The following is a 7,681-nucleotide window of genomic DNA, read 5'->3' as shown; positions in this document are numbered from 1 at the left end:
CTTTTCCAATAAAAACATTATTCTTAGTAACACGGCCTTGTCTGCTTCAAATGTGAGCTTTAGTCCAACTTTGTCGAGGAGTTCTTCCGATACCAAGTCCCGTCGGATCTCTGATTCATGCAGCACATCATTCAGCATTAGGATTTTTCCTAAAGTCAGTTTCTTCATGACTTTTTAAGAAGGTATTTTATAATAGGGATTGTTTACAGTATTGTTTGATCCTGTAACCCAATATAACTGTCTTGATTTTGTTATTGGGACTAGGACATCCAAGTGGCTGCTTACTACTTGTGCAGGTTTCTCCTTGGCATGACTTACCGTTGCATTTGGGTGATGGCATTTTCAATTTTGTTGTTGAAATACCAAAAGACACAAGTGCAAAGATGGAAGTTGCTACTGATGAACCATACACTCCCATAAAGCAGGATACAAGGAAGGGGAAACTTCGATACTATCCGTAAGATATACTCCTGTTATGCCCCCTTTTCTTCTTGTCATAGTGCTTCCATAAAATATAAAATGTAATATTAAGTTATTTGTTGGGTGGGCAGTATCAATATGATTGTTAATTTTGCAAGACATGCAAGGGTTGAAACACAGTTGATGGATCCCAAATTGGAGTGTTTTTTTTTTTCCTTTCTAAAAAAAATCAGATCCAATGTATTGTTATTAACCTTAGTTTCTATCCAATTTGTCTGCTTCACCCCATTTGATGGGGTATTTGGCAATTTGCCTAAGGTTCCTTTCACATGGGGTCACAAAACAGTTGATGCCAAATTGCTGCCTACTTTATGTTAACCGTCTGTACATCTATAAATTGTTTGTACATCTTCATTCCAGATTATCCCATGCTTATTATGTCCTTTTTTTGTATAGCCAGTTAGAGAACATTGTAATGAGATGCACCCTTCCATGTGAAATTGAGCAATGATTTCGTTATTGGCCTATCGGCTCTTTGGCTTATTACTTAATTAGATGTCTTCTGGACTTTTACATTGTAATGAGAGACACCCTTTTTCACTGAATCTCTCTTTCTTTGTGAGTGTGTATTTGTTAAATGTAAGTTTCTTTTTGTTTTTAATATAGCGTGTCAGGGTTTTCTTTTACCAGTGCTTACCTTTCCCTGGAAAAGGGAAAACTCTGTTTTTCATGAACAGAGTGCAACCTATTTAAAACACAAAAAAGCAATTATGTGAAAAGTCTAAAGTTTCCTATTGTAATGATTTTTAGGCATCTTTTTTGTAATACCTGGATGTTGTTTTGAATGCTATAAATAACTCAGAAGTTGCAGATGAAAATGAATAAGTAGGCCTATTAGACATAAGTCTGGGTATATAGCATTGTTATTTTTAAGAAGAAATCAAAACAGAGGCTCAGTAACCAAAAGTGTAAAATAAAAATATGTAAGTTGGGTTTATCATCTATGGATCTGCCTTGCGTTCTAGACCTAGAATTATTTATACTGTTTAAAATGACTTTCTGCCAATTTCCTAGTCAAATTTGCAATGTGAGATCCACTACTTTGCATCATCCTTCTATTCTCAGGTACTTATTGCAATTGTATTGATCAGACCAGAACTCTTTGGTCTTTGTATGTTTTTTGTTCTCTTACTATGTCCTTATACCTTATAAAGCATATTTCTGAACTATTTTTATTTCATCCTTCTCAGCTACAGCATAAATTGGAACTATTGATTGCTTCCACAGACATGGGAAGACCCATCTTTTGCAAACCGGGAGATTGAAGGAGCACTAGGAGATAACGATCCAGGTATCAGCACTAACTTTTTGGGCTTTAGCCCCATTTAACATAATGTCACAACATGTTCACAACATCTTGTGCATGTTGCACTCTATTGTTTCCACTTTTCAATAAGAATATGACTATTTTTTTTGATCTTTTGGTTCTCACTTGAACCTCTAGTTGATGTTGTTGAGATTGGTGAAAGCCGGGGAAAAATTGGTCAGATTCTCAAAGTCAAGCCTTTAGCTACTTTAGCTATGATTGATGAAGGGGAACTAGACTGGAAAATAGTTGCCATCTCATTGGACGATCCAAGGGCTTCACTGGTCAACGATGTTAATGACGTTGAGAAACATTTTCCTGTAAACTTTTATACTTCTAACTTATCATTATTACATATTTGCCTTACATATTCTAGATTTAACTTGGTGGAACGTCCCTGTTATACCATCTAAACCACTCATAACTTTATGCTAGGTTCTTTCAATATTAAAAATATGGTGTTAGAACTTGCATAATTTGTTATCAAGTATTGGCAAATCAATATTATTCTAGACACTATAAGCTTTGTCATCATGTAATGTCAAGTTGCTTGGGAGGCAATGGCTTTTTTCAACTGATCTAGTTAATCTTATAGATGCTTGGCCAGTTAGAGTATAACAAACAAGTCAATGTATAATTTGGCCCTATTTACTTTATGTTGGGGTATATGGAGGAGGAATTTCGGAATTGTTTATCAGAATCACTGTGTATCCTTACAAGTGATTGGAAATATAGGAAACACAATAATTAATTGGGCTTCTATGTTGGCTGATTTTTATAGAATGTCTTTCTCTAACTTTTTGTAATGATTGGGAAAAACTGTTTTTTATGCTCAGGTAGAGGGCTAGTTGTAAGTCTTGTATATGAGCTGAAAGCCTATGCTTGCATTTTGCTTTATAACGCAAATGTCCTTATTGTGCCTTTTTTGTATATGATACAAATTATGAATAGAGGGGCCATGGTTGGTGAAATGGTAAAATCTCAGGCCGACAAGTTCGAGTCTAAGAGCAATCACTATGTGCAAAAAATGCCAAAGGTTAGGTCTATATTTGGTCTATCCCTGCCAAGACCCCAGATAGTTGGGACCAACATTGTATAATGACCTTTACAACTTACAAACAGATCATACGTACCTATCAAAAAATTTATAGAAGGCATTATTGTTTTAATATTGGCCTTAGATTAATGTCTTCCTCGGGTTTTGGGAGGTTTAAGATAGATGGAGACTCATATGTTGCTATTGGCTGGTTGCATGACAACTTAGATGGCCCATGGAGTTTGAAACACTTCGCTAGGGAGGTGAGAACCTTGGTCTCTAGTTTGAACATCTTGTTCTTGATCTTGAGGCCTGCCAATTCAATGATGGATAGTCTTTCTGGGAAGGTGTTTAGTTTAAATAAGTTGTATACTTGTATTGGGGGTTAGATTTAGAAAATAATTTGTTCAATCCTACAGTAGGGGTGTACTTTATTGTTTTGCTGTTGTTCAGGTTCTCTGTGGAGTGTGGAGTTTGTATACCCAAATCATGTTGATATGCTCCATGAATTTCCTAAAGTCACATTGATATGTGAAATTTGATTGTACATCATCTGTACAGGGGGCATTTTTTATATTTATTTTACATTACATATTCTCAGTTATACGTGAATTAGGGTGTATTACTGAATTGAAAATAGTGAGTTTTGCAAGGGTCATTAATGAATGTAGTCACAAATCACTGAACTAGGTTAAATCTTGTGTTCTCTCTCTCTCTCTCTCTTTCTTTGTATTTTCATTTTTTGTTTCCTTGGTTTCTAGCACAACAAGTGGACCTGGCGATGTTGTATGACCCTCTTGATTTTTCTATAACAAATGATGATGAGAATGGGCTCTAGGGACAGATGGAAAAAAGTGAAAGATAACAATTTTTTGTATTGATTCATCTGTTATCCTTGTCAAATGGCTCCCTTTCTTACTTTTGAAAGCCATAGGGTATCAAGAGGGGGATTCATCATTACTCTGTTTCTCCAATTGAAGCATTAAATAAACTGATCTATAATATATTGAAGAGGGATGCACATCAAGAAACATAATAACTTTCTACCTACTAATGCAAATAAATTGAAAATTGAAAGAGAAGTACTACTAAGCTAGAGGAACAAGATGCTATAACCCAAGCCCACATGGAACTGGTCAAAATGACGAAAATACCCCTGACCAGATCAGTCCAAGTCCCAAGAATCTTCCTCATGCCAAATCAGAACGTGTTTGTTGGCCTTCTTATGACAATAAGTCTTATAATGCCTGGACCGAACCCCACCAGAGTGCCACAAGGGTTCACTACCATTTTCTTGTTTGGGATTTCCGACTGTTGCATGCGCCTATCTAATTAGCAGGGATCTGATAATGGAGAGGTGAGGCAAAGGGACAAAGGTTGGCTTGTTGGAATAAAACTTACTTCCTGGGGTTATGAACACACTGATTGCTAATGTTATGACCGGCATCATTGCCTATTTCTTGTCTTTACTCTTTATTGAAAGTCCTAGCATGAGTGGAGAAGAGCTTAGAGAAAACTCAAAGAAAGAACCCTTGGCTTTTGGAATTTGGATGAGGGGGTGAAAATGAATATCGCCAGTCAAGTGAAAGTGCATTTTCTATTTAAAAAAAATAGGAAAGTTCGGGTTTCAGAACATGGAGTCCTTGTGGAAAAATTAGTGCTCACAAATATGGAATTACTAGCATTAGTGAGATTCAAGTGATGAAAATTTCTAAAAGATGGATTTATTGGAAAGGCATTTTGAAATTTTCAAGTAATTTTGTATTTCCTCATTTTTTCAGATGGACAAGCAATTGAGAATATGGTTGGTGTAGAGGTGGTCTGCTGTAGTCTAGTGTTCTGCAACAATAGAACGGGCTGGTTCCTCCATGTTTAGTAGGTTCGGTTTGGTCATGGAAAAGGCTACCCCTAACTACTCTAAGGAAAACAACAGGCGTTGTCTCCAACACTTGTAGTTGGTTCCATTGAAGGGTTCAATCTTAGAGAAATCGAGAACTGTTGACAGTATCCGGTCTTCATGAAGGGGTTAGCAGGGATAGGTTCCATAAATGTGGTTTTAAGATTGTTGTAAAAAAGTAAAGAGGCAGAATGGAACTTATCGGTAATCGCTTTCCAAACCAAACTTGTAGTGTTGTGATGTTGTAGAATCTCGAAACTAGGAATTGTAGGGAGAAGGAGGTTTGAGTCGTGCCACTTGGTCACTCTCCTTAAAACCGCATTTGCCCCCTATGGTGTAGCCGGGTGATCGCAAATCAGTCACCAAGATAAGGTAGCCCACAGGCTTCTGGTAGGCGTGCACTCGCTTACTAGACCTCCACGAACGACTGAAGTATGATGCACAGATTTCACAGAGAAGATAGAGAAGAATGTCGAAAAAATGGTGTGTGAAAATTGGGTCGACCATCAACCCTTTTATAGATTGGTCTCAGACCCAAGTGGACAAAGATGTGTCCTTTCAGATAGGAGCTTCTTTAGAACAGTGCACCTGTTCGAAGAGGCACGAGGAGGAAGAAGAGACACAAAAAAAGGAAATAGTTTATTTTAAAATTAGATTCGAAATTGAATAGACACATTTTAAATTGAAAAGTGTAATTCGATTAAAACAAAATGATTGAGTGCATCATGCGCACACGCATAGGCGCCCGTGCCCCGGCTCGGCTCGATGCGCAAGTGAAAAGCACCCCTAACGATACGCCCGATACCATATCTTTCAAAAACAGATATGGGATATGCATGGAAATCGGACGTCTCGTCATTTTTTCATGTGTACCGGGCCCGTATCAGACCGTATTGGTAGCATAATGAAAAAGATACAACAAAAAACTGAAAAAAAAAATAAAGGGGTAATGCAAGCTTCTTTTCCATGAGATAAGCCTTATTTCACCCCTAAATGACTCTAAAACTCCAAACCTCATTCCTAGAGTGCTAGATTTCTAAAAATTTGCAAGAAACAAGTGTGATTCGTTAATTTTTTTGAAAATTTTTCAAATTTTGAAAAAATATGGCAAAAATAGGAAAGTTTTTTCAATTTTTTATAATATCTTGTGATTTCTTTTTTTTCTTGAATTAATGTTTAAATTTATGTTGATCTACATTTCTTACATTCAAAATCATAATTTTTTTGTGTTATTAATAAATTTATGGAAATTTCATGAAGATATTTGGAGAAAATATAAATTAATAACAATTTTGAAAATATAATTTTTCTCTGACTATAAAGACTAAATATGTTTTAAATCTATGGATTTATCTATCATATCCATAAAGCAATTGAAATTTCTTCGTTAGTAATTTTTTTTTGATTTTTAAAATTTTTAGAATTAAAAAATAAATAATAATTAATTATATTTTATCATTTGATCACAATAATTGAATATATTATAAATCTATGGATGATCTATCATATCCATAGACCAATTACAATTTTCTTATTTAATAATTTTTTATTTTTATATTTTTAGAATTAAAAAAATAAATAATTAATTAATTATATTTTATCATTTGATAACAATGATTGAATATATTATAATTCTATGGATGATCTATCATATCCATAATGCAATTGAAATTTCTTTTTTAATAACTATTTTTTGAATATATTATATAATGTTTATTTATTTTTATAATTTTTGGAAATAAATAATAGATAATTATTGATTATATTTTCACTTAGAAGTTGTGCCAATGCATGTTTTATGGTCAGAGAGGAGAGTTGGGTTTTTCCCATCCCATAAAACAATAAAACTTAAGAATTATAATTTATAAATTATAGTTAAGCATAGGATTTTTAATGAAATTATAATTAACTACAATATATTTCTTCATAAACTATTAAAGTTTATTATTTAAATGTATAAACACCTCATTGAGGTCTTATATTTAGTATTATTGATGTATTTTTATGATTTATTAAAGTATTTATAATGTTTTCAAGCACATCTATGCGTATCTTAGTTTTTCTCCGGTATGCATGCGTATCCATTTTATATCCCGATGCGTCTCTTAAAATTGCCTTTCCAATATACTTGACATTTCCGATACTTTGAACCTTGCCTAGAACTAGAAGAATATCAACATCTTGATCTCCCCTTTTAATGGACTTCTAAGAGGTTCTTCCTGTGAAAAAACAACTATTTCTTTCATTCTAGATGGACCAATTAATGGAATAAAGAAGTTAACTTCTGCAAAATGCACCCTCTCCCACAAAAATCTTTCACTGGAAATAATGAATATATGACAGTAAGTTCAAGAAAAATGGCACTTAAAAGTCTTCACAAATGGAACCCGATTTGCACTGATAATGGGCGGCTCAAAATGCCTAGAAAAGACTTTTAATAGTTTAATAGTTTCAGAAGATACATAATCCCATCCACTTTCTCCATCACTATTTGAAGTCAAGCTTCACAAAGTGTACTTCATATTGATGGTTAAGAGATATCCCATATAGAGTAGTTTATATTGATGTTTCTGAGAATTACTTTCGTCATGTTTTGTGCATTCCTACAGTTTTGAAAATTGCTTTAATTGTGTTGTATTGGGGTGGGGGGCATCTAAAACTATGAGTTACAATCACAACCTTTCCTACAATTCTGGTAATATCTTTAATCATGTTTTATTGGGGGAGCATACCTGGTTTTGCCATAAATTGTTAGGCCCAGTATAACTTTATTTTCTAACTTTGAAAAACCCAACAAGCTCTATAACCATAACAACCAAAGCCAGTTTGTAGTATGTTAGAAGGGAAGAGATGTGGAACCCAGTGAAAGATAGTCCATAGGCCCCGTTTGTTTTTCGGTAAGTTACTTATCCGAGTAAATGCAATTATACTCGAGTAAGCTTTTCCTAGAAAATATTTACCC

At 34.4% G+C, this 7,681-nt stretch overlaps 1 long non-coding RNA gene across 1 annotated transcript; it reads left to right on the top strand.

Annotated features, from left to right (window-relative positions):
- Window positions 1–300: 300 nt before the first annotated feature.
- Window positions 301–2,281, top strand: LOC104605610 (uncharacterized). Its single transcript, XR_016068613.1, has 3 exons — window positions 301–457; window positions 1,671–1,771; window positions 1,925–2,281. It is a non-coding gene; the product is annotated as an uncharacterized LOC104605610 (long non-coding RNA).
- Window positions 2,282–7,681: the final 5,400 nt, after the last annotated feature.

This window comes from Nelumbo nucifera, chromosome 1 (genome assembly GCF_055504915.1).
Source record: "Nelumbo nucifera cultivar China Antique chromosome 1, China Antique-T2T, whole genome shotgun sequence".
NCBI classification, from domain to species: Eukaryota; Viridiplantae; Streptophyta; class Magnoliopsida; order Proteales; family Nelumbonaceae; genus Nelumbo; species Nelumbo nucifera.
The sequence above is the reverse complement of the archived record's forward strand: the minus strand, read 5'-3'. Positions and strand labels throughout refer to the sequence as shown.